The sequence below is a fragment of the Pteropus medius genome, unplaced genomic scaffold (assembly GCF_902729225.1).
Source record: "Pteropus medius unplaced genomic scaffold, Ma_sr-lr_union100, whole genome shotgun sequence".
Taxonomy (NCBI): domain Eukaryota; kingdom Metazoa; phylum Chordata; class Mammalia; order Chiroptera; family Pteropodidae; genus Pteropus; species Pteropus medius.
Window position 1 is genome coordinate 9,200,194 of NW_024342474.1, and position 19,104 is coordinate 9,219,297.

The following is a 19,104-nucleotide window of genomic DNA, read 5'->3' on the forward strand; positions in this document are numbered from 1 at the left end:
AAAGTATGTGTGAGACCCTGATAGGACAGTAAGAGAAGGCCACACTTCCTCATTACGCAGACACCTGTATATATATCACCCATGGTAGTTAATTTCAATCAGGACCAACCCAGAAATGGAGGCCCAAGAGGAAAAGTAACTTGGCATTGGCCACACACCCTAAAAGCAGCAGGGCCAAAACCTCAATCCTTCCTTTCGTGGGTTTGTACATTCACCACATGCGTACATAATGCCCTGTGTTCAAGCCCTGTTCTGGGTTCTGGGGACCTTACAAGGAATAAAACAGACAAAAGTCCTTCCCCACAAAGCTTATATTCTGATATAGCAGAGACAATCAATAAACAAACAAGTCAATACAGGCATGTCAGTGGGAAAGAAGTGGTTTAGAGAAAAGTGATGAGGAATGAGGGGTTGGCTTGGGAGGGAGGTTGATATTTTGTATGAGTGACCCTTTGATGATGTAGGCAGGGGCCTAAAGAAAGTTGGAACCAGCCTCTCGACCTCACCAAGGACTCTTTCTACCACTCCAGGATACTCCCTGGTACTCAGGTTCCTTTTGCTTGCTCTACGAGCAGATTCAACTCCTTTAGCTCTAATCATATGCTGACAGACAAAACATTTTAATAGGAAATTTAGTCTCCTGGGTATGATCTAGTAGGGATCTACCAGAAGGAATCTCCTTCTATAAATGTTAAATGGCTTTGGGGTTTATAGAGCATTTCATGGTAGTTTGGGGGTATGTGTACATCTCCAAAAAAGTAACTATCCCTGTTTCTGCTAAAGGCCAGAGTGAGACCTGTAAATCAGAGGGAAGGCTTCACTCTGAGCCCACAGTGACCTCACCAAACACAGTTTTCTCACTGTGCACGAGAACACCAGCTTCTCTCTTCTTATCTGCCTTTTCAATATACCAGTCTTTATTCAAACACAATAAAACCATGCTTTTTTCTCTTGACATTTGAATAAAGTTTGTCTAAAGAAAATAGGCTGTTTTTTTAGTTGGTAATGACTTTTAAATTTCTATAGTGTGTCTGACAGAATTTAACAGCCTTTTGACTGTTCTAAGAAACCCAAAGAATTCGGGAAACAAATAAATAAAAATATTGAATTCAATCACCCCAAAATATTAAGGAACATAGGTGAAATTTGATCCTTAAGTACTTGGCCAACAAATGAATATTTCCCAGCTTCTCTGATGTCTAGAGTCCTTAAGTATTGGGGCAGCTGATGAACAGTTTGTAACCCAGACTGGAGACTCCAGGCCCTGTGAAGTACAGCACAAACTCAGCAGGGAGGGGTGCCTGTCTTACAAAACACTGTGTGTTCTAAAAGTGGGGCAATGAGTAGTTATGGCTGTATCACCACCTTTCAGGTCCATGGCAAAGCCAGCAAGTAGAGTTCTGATTTCCCAGATGCCAGCTCTTCCAAACGTTCCTCAGGAAAGAAGGCTGCCCCTTGGATCAACAGTACAAGATGAAGAGAAAGTCCTCCAATCTCCCCCTCAACTCAGAGGTGCTCACCACACCTTTCCCTTCCTGTGGATTTGTCTAATGAGGTCCCAGACAGAGATAAGACATGGGACCACAGGATGCAAATGGGGAAGGCAGAAAGAAGGAGGAGCCGGGGACAATGAGGTAATTTTGAAACATGAGATAAACCAAGAGAAGGCAGTCTCTAGTGAACTGAATAATGACTACATGATTGAAAAGAAAAATTGGATAGTGAGAAAGCAATGGAAAGAAGAGGTACTGAGGACAAAATCCACAAAGGCCTGGGGGAAGCCCTGCCTATTCATATCACGAAACACCAAATCATCATGTTGTCTGCGTGCAGCAGGGGCACAATAAATGCATTGCGGAAGCGCACCAGCTGTAACACAATTGCTGTCTGAAATTGCCTTTACCTATTATGCCAATAGCCACGAAGTAGAGTCCGTTTTATGTGAAACAATGGTCAGTCCATATTACTCATTTAACTGAAAGTCTAGCTGGGCAAGTAAGGTTTTTAGACAGTATAAGAAGTTTTATTGTGATGGTATTTGAGCTGCATTTAGACTTTTATTTGGCTTCTATCAGCTTTCCTAATTGTATGGCACCCAGAAGGAGTATTATCAAGCCCTGGTATCGTTTTAACTCAGTTACTTGTGGTCTTTGTGGCTTGGGTTACCTGTCAAAGCCATTCCTAGTAAACCATTCTAAGCAGTTTGTCGACTTGGGTGTCCTACTTGATCCGATCTGGTTGTTACTATTGTACTCAATGAAATTCTAGCATGCTTTCATAGAAAAGATATTCAGGAGAAAGAAACATAGTTTAATTAAAATCAAAATCTGTTAGGAGCTAAGTTCACACTGGACATAATTAGTAATCATCACACTCTTAAGTAGACAGTAATCACATACATAGCACCTAGATGAAGAAAAAGTCCTCCAATCTCAGTAACATTACATTATATCCCAGAAATTTGTCATTTTCCTTCTACAAAATTATCTGAGTTAATTCTAGTTATACACCTTTAAATTAAATTTATAAAATGTACTTAGGAATAACGAAACATATTCAGAATGAAAACACTTCACAACTTTATTACATTAAATTCCTGTAGTCCATTCTGAAGAATCTAACTTGCTGTCTAACTTGTAGTATGTACAAATTAAAAAAAAAAAAAAGCAATTGCAAATTTATTTCTGGTGGTTTTCATTATACTTATAAATAACAATCAAACCAATGCACTTGTATTCTTGCATTACTTAATGTTTTCCAGGAATTGTTTAATCCAGGAAAGAAGAATATCCAGTTCATTGATGGCTTTGTAGACTCCTCTGTTTCCAATCTGCAGATAAAGTAGATATTTAAAGCAGAAATCTTTCATATTTAAAAAACAAAGTATTTAAAAACAAGGATTTGGAACACGTACCCCATAAAATGTTCTTTTCATCTTGGTAATGGATTTCATCTCTCTAGCTGATGAAGCACAGGAAATCTAAGAAATCAACAGTAAATACAGATTATACTGATGAAGAGGCACTAATAGTACTCTTTTACCGATTCAGCAAACATCTATTGAGTAGGTATAATGTGCTGGGCGTGGATATGCACTGGCCTCTGTCCTCACAGAGCTTACAGTTTCATGGGGGAAACAAATGATAAATAAGAAAAGAAACAAAGTTAAAATTTACAAATTACAATTAAAGTAATCCACAAGACTATGACAGGGATTTACAGGAAGAACCTACTTTCAATTGGGCTCATTTTAAGAATGACATTTAAATTAAGATCTGAAAAATGAGAAGGAGCCTGCTATGTGAGAAGGTCTTACAGAAAGGTGGAGGTGGTTGGAGAGGAGGCACAAGAGAGAATAATTCAGGTAGAGGGGAAAATGTGCAAAGGCCCTAAAACAGGAAAGATGTAGTGCTTTCTAGAAACTGAAAGAAAGAAAACATGGCTAGGGCAATTGAAAAAGGGAAATGTGGGTAGCGTGGGTCATGAGAAAGAAAATTTTTACATTTTGAAAAATCACCTTGGCTGTTATATACATTGCACAGTACAATATTCAGATGTCAATTGCCAGGAGAAAACACAAGGAAATTAATATTAGTTTCTAAATTAAGAGAGAGAGTAGGCTGATGTCTTGTAGCCTTGTGGAGAGGAAACTGCCAGTCTCCTTTGAGGAGGTGAATTTTCAAACCCTATCAAAGCACAGGAACTGCTTAAGAGATAAGTAGGAGGAGATTAACATAATTTTCTATTCTCCCACTAATTTTCACAGGATTAATTAAAGAAAAGAAAAGAGAAGAAAAGGCAAAAATATCTAATTTATCTATTTGGTTTTTACTCATGAAATCTTAGCTCTGAAATTGACCAAGGAGATTGTATAAGCCAATTCTTTTCAATTTACAGAAAGAGAAATCAAGGCCCAAATGGGTTAGTCACTTGTTCAAGATGTCACAGGAGATCCTGTCTTAATGGCTAAATATTATGGGAACATCAATAAAGGTAACAGTTAATTAAAACTCATGAAATGGAAGCAACTAAATGACAACACCTATTACAACAAATGAAACATGGCCAATGTCAACAAACAAGTCCCATTAGGCCAGAACACAAAGGTTAAAAAAGGAGCAGCATTAGGGCTCCTTTTATTATCAAGAGCAAATAACTGAAATAATTTGACAGTTATACCCTTAATGCTGCTTTAGGGGTTTAAAGATGGTGATGGTGTCATGACTCTGCCCAAATGCAGACTCACCACCTTCAGGTCAGACCCTGTGGAGGAAGAGATCCTTGTGAGAGGAGCTTTGATGATCAGGCACAGAAGAGCTGCACACACAGAATGTTTGGGTTAAGGTGCAGCTTGCAGGATTCACAAGCACAAGGTTGGACCTCCCTGTGATAAGAGCCCTGAATTAAGAGGACAACATTTCAATACAGACCGGATCCTGTGAGACCAAAGCAATATATGACAGATCTAAGATGGTAGTAGCCAATGTCAGAGATTATAATGAGAGAGAATTCATTCATTCATTATACAAACATTCCTAAAATGCCTACTATGTGTCAGACCATTTGCTAGGCACTAAAGATATAATTATGAGCAAAACAGAATTAGTAAATAAAATAGTTGTACATTGGAAAAATAACAAACAAAACAAAAAAAGAATTAATATTAGAAGGTAAAAATTCAGCAGTTACAGGAGCTCTTCTTATCCTAGTTCCCCTCCAAGTGAAAACAGAAATGCTGAGAAGATTGTTATATAAAAATAATAATAGTCAGCATGTATTATGTTAGTATTATGTGTCAGGTGCTAATCTAAAGGCTTTAGTTATATTATCCCAATCAGTTCTCAGAACAACCTTATGAGATAGGTACTATTATTCTCCTCATTTTACAGATCAGAAAAATGGAAGCGTAGAAGTTAATATTCTGCCTGTGTTCACACAGTAAGTGGAAGTGCTGAGATCTGAACCTAAGTATTCTGACTCCAGAGTCTGTATTTAAAACCATTACATTATACTGAAAAAAAAAAAAAACATAACTTGGAAAAGATGTTCCACCTAAGCCAATCTCTTAATGAAATTTTCAAAATCCAGTTCCAAAGAGAGATTAGGTTAAAAATCTCCGCTCTGTATTACACAAGTTGGGAATGTCGGAAATAGCTTTAAATGATTCAGCTGATAGGCAGAGAGAGAGAGTTTTCAATCTGAAAATGGACAATATGATAATAAACAAAAGAAGAAACCCAGTGTGTGTGTATGTGTATGTCTGTGTGTCTGTGTCTGTGTCTGTGTCTGTGTCTGTGTGTGTTGTTTTCTTTGTTCATTTGTTTTTCAGATTGGAACTACAACAGAAGATTCTAGAAGTATCAAGTCTAAGTCCAGCAAGATAGGTATGAAGAGAATTTAGAGAAGTCTGTTCATCATTTTATAAATGGAGAGTTTGATTAGATGCTAAGACCTTCTAGCCTGAAATTATCTAACATAAAAATACTTAGCCCAAATCTTGCAACTAGAAAAAAGGAGACTCAATAAAAAAGAGAATCAATACTTGCTTAGTTCCAGGACACTGTATCAGAGTTCTTAGATGTGAGGATCAATTACAAAGCACAGAAGAAGCAAGTCACATGGCACAATGTCAACTATACATGTCTTAGGATTTAAAGATTTAACACTGAGAGAGTGAGGCCAAAGAAGCCAATCAAATTCTGGACATTACAGAAGTTAAATGTCATTAAGCCATTCCTGTTGATTATGCCTTCTGCCCAGAGAACTTAGATCTGCAGTGCACCCCACAGCAGGGTGAGAACTATAAAAGGGCTTCTGACCTTACTCCATCTAAGACACATGCCACCCTAAGAAGACCAAAGAGAGTAAAAAAGGAGAAAAACAAAATTTGACAAATAAACAAATACATACATACATACATACATACATACATACATACATACATACATACATAAAAATACTTGATAGTGCCAGTGTTGCCACTAGGGCTATGCCGATTTACGGGATGCTTTCTAGTACCTTGTGCTCCATTTTCTGTAGATGACTCTTCATAAAGATCTGACCCAGAATATTATCATTTTCCTCGCTGTTTTAAAAATGTCTACAGACCCTGCAGGACAGCCAGATTTTATTGACATGATTCAGATTGCTTTGCTTGGAAGGAGGAATTTGTTAAAAAAATGGTTTCCTTTACCTTATATTCCAGTGTATAGTTGCATTTGCTGAAAACAGAATGTACCAAAAAAAAAAAAAAAAAGGATTGACAGTTTTATTGTAAGAATGACTGAATGATTTGACAAAATCAATCAAAGCGGATCTGATCTAGAATAGAGGCAATATATTAGTAAGGCTAGAATAACTAGAGACCTGCTTAAAGAAAAGTGTGAGATAGTCATAAAATAACAACACAAGGCCTAAGCATTCATCATTAATACATTTTTATTGCATACTTACTATACATTAAGTACACAATAGCATCTCTGCCCACATAGCATTGATTTACTTAATTTTCAAAACTACCTTACATGATTAAAATTACCTTAGGGCACAAGTGATGGCTCAGTAATGCAAAATTATAATACTATGTGATAAATACTCTGTGATTTAAAAAATAAATAAAACTGCTTTGGGAGACAGAGCAGAAGCAATCCAACTATCGGATCTCAGAAGGCTTCCAGAAAGAGAAAACAAGTGAGTTGCATCTTGCAGGGTGAGTAAGATGGAGTGAAAGGAGCAAGGAAAACGAGTAGGCAGAGGAAGCACGAAGTTCCAAGGTTGGAAGAAGCAGAGGTGATTTAAACACCCTTCAGGTCTCAGCTGCAATTCCCAGGCTCAATTATCTATGGTATAGCCCCTAAGCTCCAGCCCTGCTGCAGCCCATCCTCCAGTGTGCTCCTTTCACAGCATGTATCACAATCTGAGACTAGCCAAAACTAGCTGAAAGCATTTTCAAGGAGTTTTATTAGGACAGAGCTATTACCTGTCAATTTTTGTTGAATCCCTAGTATCTGGAATAATGTTCAACAAATATTAGATACTCAACAAATATTTGGTTAGTGACTGAATCAATGAATTAAATGCAAGCATCAGCTTATGGCTGATAATAGTTGAAAGCCTGTCCTGGGCGTTAGTGAGCATTATCACTCTATTTAAAACAGTAAGACGAACAAATAATACAATCCTTAATTTATGTCCCCAATATCCTCACATGCTTGAAAAATTATACAAATTTGGATTGTGTATGAGAGCTAAAGCAAAAATGAAAAATCTCTCTCCACTGATAATTCTGAGAAAATGAAATACGTGGGTTAATGAGTGGACTGCTTCACATGATGTAGTGCCTCCAGAGAATTAACTGCCATATGCTGTTCTCTCAAAAAACAACAAAACCTTTCTAAGATAAGAATTGTATTATATTATCTCCTATTAGAAACATATGCCATATTCTCACAACTATTAGAGAAGTATAAAATCATACATAAGATCTTATACATTTTATTTACTTCCACATACAATTTCAGATCAAATTGTAACCATCCTTTTTTGTTTTCTTTTGTTTGATTTGTGGTTTGGGGTTTATTTTGTTATTGTTACTTAATGTTAATGATTAAGATAGTTCCTGCATTGGTCATTGTCTTGGATTCCTGAAACTTTCCTTCCCCAAAAATGTAAAAAAATAGATAAGGGATTTGATTAAAGGTTAAACTAATTTTATTTTATCGTATGACAGCAGATGTAGATTTTTAAGCAAATCTTAACTTTTCGAAATTTTTCATGTGCAGTCTTACAAATATTTTCTGTATTTAGAATAACAATTAGAGAATTATATCAGTAAAGCTTGTTTTGAAAATAGACTTTAAAAAATTTTATGTCAGTTTGACAAATGTTTAGGCACTAGGAGATCAATACAAAACTACTGAGACCAGAAAGGTTTATAGGAAACTAAGAAAAAAAAAATTTAAATCAGCATTATTGGAAGAAAGCATGATTATATTTGCAACAGAGAAGGTTACATGAAAAGAGGAAAGCATAAATAAACTATTAGCCAGTGTCTCTCTTCAAAAGCAAATTTAGAATCAGAGATTTAATTTTTAAGAAAAAGAAAAGACAAGTATCCAACACCTGAGTAAATATATATCAGAAGAATCTACAAAACATTATCTTATTTCTGTATCGTTTATAACTAACAGAATCATTTGATATAATTGTATATAATCTCACTTACCTACAATTATCTTAGACTCTCATTAAGATTTCTCCTTGTTTCAACCACACACACAAAAAAACTAAAAAGAGTTTCTAAATACCTTAAATACAAATAAGTAATAGGGTAGGATAACTTTATTGCGGATTTTTAAAAATTTACAGCATAATTATCATTTATTAGAATGAGTTCATGCGTGGATGTTAACTAGACATTGCAGTGGTCTTTTCGTGATTGGTACAAATATTGAATCACCTGAAACTAATATAATGTTATATGTCAATTATACCTCAATAAAAAAAATGCAGTTTAGCATATGAGGTGATAGAGCTGTGCCCCATAATTTTGACAGAGATGTTATATATCATTAACCAAGGAATGAATTTGTCAACAAAGAGATTCTACAATATAATTTAAAAATATATTTACCAAGATTAAAACCAGTTACTCATAAATAATTTATTTATCTTCAAATTAAAGTGGTACTACAAATTATACACATAATGCAAGTTAACAATAACAATAGGCATTAAAAAATGTATTTGATTATTTAAAAGAATCACTCATTGGGAAATTGAAAAAATGTAATTGGAAGAAAATTAGTGTTCTGTGTATGGAAAGCAATAAGGAAAGTCACTAACAATTTTGCAGAACTATTACATGCTAGGCACTTTGATATATTGTCTCATTTATTTCTTCCAACAACCACAAGATGAGATTATTGGTATTTTTGAAGGCAGGATTTGGACTTTGCAATTCATAAAAGAATAAAACAGGGTTGGTCTCACTTCTTAATTCTAGTTTCATCAGTTCAACCAATTGCGATTAAAAAAAAATATTTGAAACTACAAGGATAAATAATTGGCCATGCTTCACAAGTTTGATAAGCTAGTTGCAATTGATGATGCAAATTACTTTTCAAACACACTTCAAGAAATGGAGATAGTCTATTTGCTAAGACTTATCAGACGTTAAAATTAATTACACACAATATAAAGAAATGCAGCTCTCTAATTACTAATTACTATTCAGGCTTTCAAAATGTTAATTAAAGCAAATGATGAAATCTTGAAAACTAATGGATTTTTTTTTTCAGTTTCAGCTTTGACCATTAGCAATTAGGCAAGTTATTTTGTGAATTCAACTAAGCAATTATTAAGTTCCCCTTCAAGTCTGAGAGTATTTGAGTCCTATAAGAATCTTTAAAATGTTTTCTTATGTATACATAGGCCAGTTTTCCAAATACCATTTAGCCAAATACCATGGCTAGCAAAGATTATAAAAATAAAGATTTTTATATTACCCATAACTTATTTTCTCTGAACAATTAAACTATCTGAATTACCCAAATCACCTTAATTTAAAAATGTAATATTTTATTAGCTGCTGCAAAATTCTTAGTATGTTACCAGAAACAATGAAATAACATTCAAATACAGTGGTATGAGATTTCAGACCTTGGGGTTTGTCATGATGATTATTTTGGTGCTATACATTAAGAGTAGCTTACGAAGAGTCTAGTCCTAGTGGACATGCAAAGAAACCCAAAAGGCAAGTAGTATATAAAAATCAAAAAATCTTCTCAAAACCGAAAAATAATTAAAGTCCACGAGTTAACAATGAAACTAAGAGAAAATAACAACTCATTAACAAGCTTGGAAGAATATTAGAAAATTAATTCCTTGTATTGAAAACTGGTAAATAAAGAAAAAAAGTTAAGTACTTTTCTTGCCTTTCTTATATCATAAGTTCCTCTGGACAGCCAAATAGTAAGAGGTAGATTCTGTTTATAGAATTATCCCTGCTTATAAATAAAGCCTTATTGAAATTTTGAAGTATCATTTTGCAATGCCTTATGAATAGATTGAGACAATTATCAATGACTGCTAAAATCATAAAAATAGAAACTATATATATATGTGTCTCATAAAGTATATAATACTGCCTATGAAGTGCGCTAGCCAAAACATCAAACCTGAATCTGATCAAGTCTCTCTATATAAAAATCAATGTAAGGGAAATAAAGAAAAGAATATATCAAATGAGTCTATGAAAATGCAATCAGCAAAGTATAGACTATGAGATACTCTGTAAAGCAAATGGCACACTTTCTTTCACAAATAACTTGAAAGAAGGAAAAGGAAGAGAAAGAAGAAAGAGAACAGAGAAATCACAGGGAATTGGATAAAGTTCAAAGAAATGTGTTGGTTCAATAGAGGGACAAAATTAGCACTAGACTAAACAACACTTTGATCCTAACTAACAAAACTTAAAAATGAGATCTGAAAGAATCAAACTCTTTCAAGCAATTTAACTGTCTCCCAAAGTCCAGGAATATTTACAGGACTACAAAAAATATGTAGGACCAAATAAGGTAAAATTTATGTCTGACAACCAATCAAAAATTACAAAGTATTCAAGGAAGCAGGAAAATATAACTCATAATGAGAACAAAAATCAATTGAATCGATACAAATTTTAGAATTACAGATAGGAATATTTAAAAAGCTACTGTAAATTATTCTATATGTTCTAGATGCTGAAGATTGCTCATGTTAAGTAAGGAAATTGAAAAGATTAAAAAGACTCAGTTCAAACTTCTAGAGATAAAACTACAATGTCTAAGATGAAAATATACTGAATGAGATCAGCAGATTCCAAACTGCAGAAGGTAAGATTAATGAACTTGAAGATGTAGCAGTAGAAACTATTCACAATGAAACACAGAAAGAGACTGAAAAAACATAGAACCAGTGAACTGTGGGACAACCACCAATGGCTTAATGTATGGGTAATTAGAGTTCCAAAAAGAGAAGAGATAGAAGGTACAGAAAAATTTTTTTAATAAATAATGGTCAAAAAATTTCCAAAGTTCATGAAAATTAAAACTTACAAATGCAAGAATCTCAATTAACTCCAAGCACAAGATACGTGAAGGAAACTACACCAATGCACATTATAATTGAATTGCTTAGAACAAGTAATGAAGAAAAAATCTTTAAAAGGTAAAAATCCAGCAAAAAAAAGACATGAAAGAACAAAAATAAGAATGGGAGCAGATTTCTAGTCAGAAATAATGAAAGCCTAAAGACAGTAGAGCAATATTTTTCCAGTCCTAGGGGGAAAATACTATCAACTCAGAACTCTATAATCAGAAAAAAAAAATACATTTTAAAAATAAAAGAGACAAAAAAGCTTTTTTTCTGGCATAAAATATCTGAAAGAATTCATCACCTCTAAGTAGAAATGCACTACAAGGTATGTTAAGTGAAATCCTTCAAAGAGAAAGTACTAGATAAAAACCTAGTTCTACACAAAAGAATGAACAATCTCAAAAATGACAGAACATATAAGAGTTATAACTGATTAGTAAATAAAGGAGATAAAAATGAAATCATTAAAAAAATCAATCAAGAAGAAGGCAGAAAAAGAAGACAATAATGGAACAAAGAACACACCGGATAAATAGGAAACAAACAGCAAGGTGGTAGATTCAATCCCAAGTATACTGACAACCACATTAAATGTAAATGGTCTAAACATACCAATAAAAAAGTTGTCAGAACAGATTTTTAAAAAACACAACCTAAATATATGCTGCCTACAAGAAACTCACTTTAAATAAAAGGAACAAATAAGTTAAGAATAAAAGGATAGAAAAAGATATATCATGCTAATACTAATCAGAAGAAAACTAGAATGGTTCTATTAGTAGCAGAAAAAGTAGGTTTCAAAACAAAAAAAAATATTATTAGAGACAATAGGAAATTTTATAAAATAAAGGGGTCAATCCATCAAGATGACACTACGATCATAAACATTTATGTACCTAATAAGAGAATTTCAAAATGTATGAACTTCTGTGAATACTGATAGAACTTCAAGGAAAAGTAGAGGAATCCACTATTAATGTCAGAGAAGTCAATAATTGATAGAATAAGTAGAAGGAAAATCAATGAAGATATAGAAAAAAATGAAAAACAGTACAACTAGATCTAATTGGTATAATATGCTGTACCCAAAACATATCTATTCTTTTCAAATATGCATAAAACATTTACCAGAATCGATCTAATTCTGGGCCATAAAATATGGCCCAAAAAATATAAAAGGATTCAATCATATAAAATATGTTCTCTGACCAAAGTGCAACCAAATTAGAAAGCAAAAGCTGAAATGTATCTGGAAAAGTCCCCAAGTATACAGAAGCTAAATAACACCCTTCTAAATAACCATGGATAAAAGAAATCAAAAGGGAAATTAGAACAAATTTAAAATGAATGAAAACAAAGCACAACATCAAATATTGTAGAATGTGGCTAAAACAGTACATAAATGGAAATTTTTAACACTAAACCCCTGTATGAAAAAGATGGAAAATCTCAAACTAATAATCTCAGCTTCGACCTTAAGAAAAAACTCGCAGATCTCAAGTTAATGACCCAAGCTTTCACTTTAAGAAAATAGAATAGAAAGAGCAGATTAAACCAGAATTTAACAGGAAAAAAAATGAATAATAAAGTTTAGAATGGAAATCAATGAAATAAAAACAGAAAAGCAATAGAGAAAATCCATTAAACTAAAAGCTGGTTCTCTAAGAAATCAATAAAATTAATTGTACTATGAATATTCACAGCTGCTTCGTGATAGCCAAAAACTGGGGAAAACAACAAATATCTATCAATAAGTGAATAGATAAATTGTGGTATATCATAATGGACTACCACTTGGCAATAAAAAAAGAATGAATTATTGATATACTCAATAACATGAATAAATTTCAAAATAATTATGCTGGGTGGAAGAAGCGAGGCATAAAAGAGTATAACATATAATACCATTTACATTAAATTCTAAGAAATGCAAACGAATCCATAGTACCATAAAGCAGATCAATGGTTCCCTGGAAACAGAAAGACAGGGGCAGAGAGGGAAGGGTTCACGCAGGGGCACAAAAATATGAATATATTTATTATCGTAATTTAGTGGTGGTTTCACATGTGTATATGTATGTCAAAACTACCAAATTATATACTTTAAATATGTTCAGTTAATTGTATGACAATTATATCTCAATAAATCTGTTAATAAAGTAATCATAAATATTAAACATATGCACATATATATATATATATACATACATACACACACACATGTGGAGCATATATACTACTCTTATGACTACACTTATGCATGGGACTTCTCAAACTTTTTTAGCAGGTCTAAAGCAACTTATTAACTTTCCTCCAAGCTTTCTCTTTCCATACTGTGAGTGAATACCACCAGCCAACCAGCCCCCATGCAGAAACATTATCTCAGATTCTGCTCTCTTCCTCAGACTTTCCTCACTCTTCCCCCTGACACTTTAATCCAGGCATATTATTGCAATGATCCTCTCATTGTTTCCTCTGCCTTGAGTTTCATCCCCTACCTACACCACTCTACAGTCACCAGCGAGACCTCTCTAAAACAGAGTATTTGATCATGCCATACCTTTCAATGGCTTTCTATTTTCTTCTGGATACAATTTAAACTCCTCAGCCAATCTTACCACACCTTTCTTAACCTGGTCCCTATCAACATCTTCTGGCTAAAATCTGAACAATCAGCCTCCTCTTCACATTCCCCAAACCACTTTACATTCATATTCAATTACTTGCAGTTTCCTGAATATGGTATGTTTTATACCATCGAGCCTTTATTCAAGCTTTCCCCCTGCCATTTCTGCCCCTTATTTCCCGGAAATTAAACTTAGTCATCGCCTCCTTTACCAACGCTCTTTTGAGTCTCTCCCCACACATAGCCCAAGCCCCAGAGCAGACAGAATTAACTAATTTCTCCTTTGCACTTCCACAGTGACTTCATCAGACAGAAAATCAGCATTCAACACATGCTGGGTTTTATGATTCACTGATCTTCTTTGCTTACATCTCTCTCCCAGTAAGAGTATAACCTCTGAAAAGCAGGGACCAAATCATACTGGCCTTTCCTATCCCAACATCTAGCACAGGACCTGGAAAATACAAAAGTAAGCCAAATTGCTTTAAGCCAATTTGTAAATATCAGTTTACAAAATTTACTTGTTTTTTTAACCATTTATTTTTAGTCGATTGGGTTTTCATTTTGTCTTTATAGCACCATTTTAAGGAAAGTTCTATTATTGTCTGTCTCATTTCCCTTCTTATTCATGGGAAGAATTTATTTATAAGAAGAAATCATGTATCGACTACAATAATGAACAGAACCATCTTGTACCATTGTGCAGATTATGCCCTGCACATGAATGCCCAGTTTAAGGAAGTGTTCCATTCACTGTACCATGCTCACGCAAGGCTACATCCTTTTTCTAATTTGTGGATACTCTATAAACTTAGCATATCCCTGGTCATAAATATATACTAATGAAAAATTCTTGATTAATTATATCACAGACTGTAAGCTATTGGTCAAATTTTATTTCCTCTTCTTCTCAGCCATAAGCTAGACTACCTTCCCCAGGGTTCCTTTCAGTTATTGTGGCCATGTGACTAATTTTTGCCAATGGAATATGAGCAGTTTGATATATGTCATTTTGGGAGCAAGACTTATAAGAAGCTGATATGTCTTCTTGTTCTCATCCCCCTTCACCTGACTGAATTCAAAAGACATAGGAAATGGCAGAGCGGCAATATGAAAGGCACCTGGACCCCTGATTCATAATGTAGAATAAAGTGACCTCATCCAGAAAAATCCAAACTGGATTTACATGAGTAAGAAATAAACTTCTAAAATGTAAAGCCACTAAAATTTGTGGGAGTATTTGTCACAGTAGTTAGTGTCTCCCTGATACTGAAATTGGTACATATACTTGAATGTATTTTTGACTTTGAAGAATTCTTACAAATCTATTCTTCCCATGTATAAGAATATATTAATACTAAATATATTCATAAAAATTCTGCATGTTCAGAGAGATTCCATTCTTGTCACTCTTCTTTATTCCCCCAGTCTCCCATCTCTCTGCTACTCAGTCTTCATTTCCAAAGATAAGAGCCTGGAATTGAGACAAATTAGAATAGTGCTTAAAACAAAAGAATACTTTCATATGAAGATAAAAGCCAATCAACTAAAAGCAAAAGCAAATAGGTAAAAAAAAAAAAAAAAATGATTCAAAAGTTGGTCATGTGGTGAATAGGCTATTTAGCAAATTCACTCAGAGACGGTACATGAAATATTCTGAAAATGTTTAGGGGGAAAGAAATGGGGAAGCGGGGGAGAAAGGAAGGAGAAAGGAATGAAATAAGGAAAGGAAGAAAAACCCTCGGTCCCAGCCACTCGATGCCTACATACACATCACGTAAAAATCCACAAACCCTCAAAATGTAGTTAATTATTTGTTTCCTTGCCTTCATCACAGAGTAATAAGTGACACAACGTAACATGAAAAAGAACAAATAAGGAGGGAAAAAATAGGACTATTTACTTGCCATGGACATTTTAAGCTTGAATCTGAATTTTGAACTAATAAATCTAAAGCCTAGAAATGTTCAATGGTTGGTTGGTAATATTAATATTAAAAGAGTTGTGCCATTCTATATAGCCAGTAATCTTAAAAGTTCCAAGTTAACTGAAAAATGGAAAATAATATTGATCATCAGCTGATAGACAATATGGAATCCATTATCTAATTCCTGGTTGTACTGGATTTAGTTTTTAAGTCTTTTCTCGGTGACACAAAACAACGCTTACCAAGGATAGCTCAGATATAACCCAGGTTATACCGCCAAGGTAATTAGATTTGGTAATACAGTAGAGCAGGATTCCATCACTGAATTGTAATATTTTCCGAACCCAAATGTTCCTAATTATATTAAAGAAGTTTACTGATAATTTTAAAGGAGGAATGCAGTACTTTGCTCTTGGTAAGTAAAAAATTCCACCATATAATCAACGAATTCACCCAGAATCAAATTATATTTGGTGAAATAGGGCAGATTATCATATTTAAAGAGTTTATTATCACAAATTAAAATATCTTTGCATCTTTAGCAGAGTAATCACTTTTTAACAATTTTGGATGTCATTAAAAAGTGTCAAGAGAAATAAAACATCCATATAAAACCAGCACACTTAAAATTACCATTACGAGGTAATAATTTTTAAAGAGCTATAGTATGCCTTATTATTAAATTCAATGTATACAAAATAAATAATTGATAAGTTCTCTAAATGATATAAAGTAATCTATATCATATGTTTTGGGTTAATTATTTCCAAGTTTTCAGGAGGGGAAATATGTTCAGAAGAGCACACGCCAATGCTTTATTGTTGGCATAAATTCAAATACCAAGTTAGTACACACATTAAGCACATGCCAACATTCTGTATATAAGTCGACTGTTTCAAATTCAGACAGCATTTGACTCTGGAAACAACATCATAAGTGCAGTGTTGGCTTTTTTTAAATCAACCTCTCAAAATCCTATTTAGATTAATCCTATGCATACTAATCTAAGATCAGTCTAGAGCTCTGGCCTAGAAACAGGAGTGAGACATTTCCTCCTGTTTCTGAATCATGGAAAAAGCCTTGGACTTTTTGAAGTATGTAGAGATTCTGTGGAACAGAACCCACAGAACTCAGGGTCCCTTTCAAAGTACCTCCTTCTAGAAACCTTCCCTGCTGCACTTGGACTTGAGCTGCACTAGCAAAGTCCTGAATCCCCAGAGCTTTCCGAGCATTGCTAGCACAGTTATTACGGTGTTTTTCCTTTCTTCCTCCTATTATGATGGCTTGCGAAGTAACCTTGCCCTCCCCTTCCTTCACCCTAGAATCCTCCTAGCAACACATACACACGCATGCATGCACGCACGCACGCACACACACACACACACTGCACAACTCCTAGAGGGCAATGTATTTTACTCATTTTTCCCATAACAACCCCAATAGCAAGGACAACAGGGAAAATACAGCAAGTGTAATTACTTCCTTTATATATTGACTATACTTAGTGCTCATTTTGTATTAATATCACATTTAAGTTAATGCTGCCTACTAAACCCTGCCCCAATGATTAATTTAGAATGCCACCTAGAGCAGATGGTCAGTAAATTTATATTAAACAGATACTAGTTTCTGTTGCCAAAAGTAATGAAATTATGATTGGCCAAAAGATTAAACGCAAGGCAAGCACCTGTTTCCCTAAAGCGAAAGTCTGAGAAAGCTTTCCAAAGCTCAGACTATTCCTCTGACTTCTTTTTCTTAGTTTCTGGGAGATGGTTGGTATATCTCAGGGTATATACTCCATAGCTCTCGAGACAAATTAATCAAAGCTAACACTGGTGGCTTCTAGTGGGCAAATATAAGTACAGCCCCCGATTAGGTAGCCCTTGGGGTATTGAATGATTGTTGTATTCGCATTTAGCCATAAGAGGGAGCCAGCCACTGTGGTAAACATCCGCGGCCAGCCCGAGGTGCCATATTGCTCTTATGCTGCTGTGGCCCAAGTCCCTGAAAGAAGCGTTTCTATTAACAGATCGAGGTCTCTTTAAGAAAAAAAACATATCGAGGAAAACTAGAGTTCCGAGACATTCCTATGTTTTCTAAGTTTTTCATCTAGAGCGTTGCTTAGCTTTGGTTATAACTCTCATTATGTGTTTTCTAGCTATTTGAGCCAAGGAAACAATCAGTGATGAAAAGGGATATGGTTTGGGAGGTTCCAGGTTTCCGGATACGCCGTATTGTATCACGCAAGGACTTCTTGTGACTCACTATCATTGACAAACTTCATTCAGTATAACATTAAATCAAATTGAATGGCTAATACAATAGATAGCACCTACACAGAAGAACTGAGATTTCTAGCAAAAAAGAGAAATAGAAGGTACTAAAATAAAAAGCTGAAGGGGATCCCTGTTTCCAGATACTGAAATGGGAACAGCCTGCTTGCTCTTTTGGATGACTCCACTATAGCCTACAATGACTGCCACGGGTCCAACTTCCCCAATATCAAGTCCTTCTATAGATTACTCTCTTTCTCTTCGCATTTTTCATGGTGAAAACTCTGTAACCTGGGATAATACTCACCTAACAGGGGGGCCAGATGAAATTTAAAATTATATAAATTTAAGAGACTATGCTTAATAAGGATGGCTTCATAGGTTAAGTATAGAATAAACCAAAAATAAGTGATTGCCTTTTCATTATTTTGGGCAAGGGAACTAGCCCAGAGCATTTTCTCTGTGTTCTATAATTAGGTACCAGTTTGTACTTTTTAATCAATATCATTATTTTAACCCAAGTCCCAAACAAGGACATAACTTAAATTAACCAAAGAAAACAAGAACAAAAATTCATTGAAATTTTTTTTTTATCTAACTGACCAGTTCACCTTCATGGGCTGCAATCTGGGTTCCTGAGCACTTTCACACACCACAAGAAAAAAGTATCTCAACTCTTAAAAAATAAAAATCTACCTCCAACTGCCCAGCATTTAAGTCTCAATGACCATCATGCCCAAGAGTTGAGAGCTCGTTTCCATTTGCCATCCCAAAGATCGCAATTATCATCACTGCCCCACCTTTGCACCACTTATAGCAAGGTACAATCCCGGAGGCTACAGAAAGCATACTTGGAGCCCAAACAAAGTCAGAAAATATTCCACACTCCGCACAGAGGCAAATCAACTAATGTTGCACAGATCATGACTTGGTATTTTGCTTTGTTTTGTTTTGTTTTTCTACACCGGTCTTTATTACTGTGAATATTTTTATAGAACTGTGGTCACTTTTATCTTCTTAATTCTTTATTGTTTATGGTGACAGTGACCATACTGCAGCATCAAGTAATTTAGGTACCAAAGAGACATACCCCCCTTTTGTAAAGTTTTGACTAAGACGACACCTTAGAAAAGACATAACTA

General features: G+C 34.5%; 1 long non-coding RNA gene across 1 annotated transcript; it reads right to left on the minus strand.

The window, feature by feature from the left end:
- Nucleotides 1–2,555: 2,555 nt before the first annotated feature.
- Nucleotides 2,556–8,313, minus strand: LOC120604832 (uncharacterized). Its single transcript, XR_005653429.1, has 3 exons — nt 8,225–8,313; nt 2,915–2,980; nt 2,556–2,830 (listed from the first exon to the last, which is right to left on the minus strand). It is a non-coding gene; the product is annotated as an uncharacterized LOC120604832 (long non-coding RNA).
- Between the last annotated feature and the right edge of the window lie 10,791 nt (nt 8,314–19,104).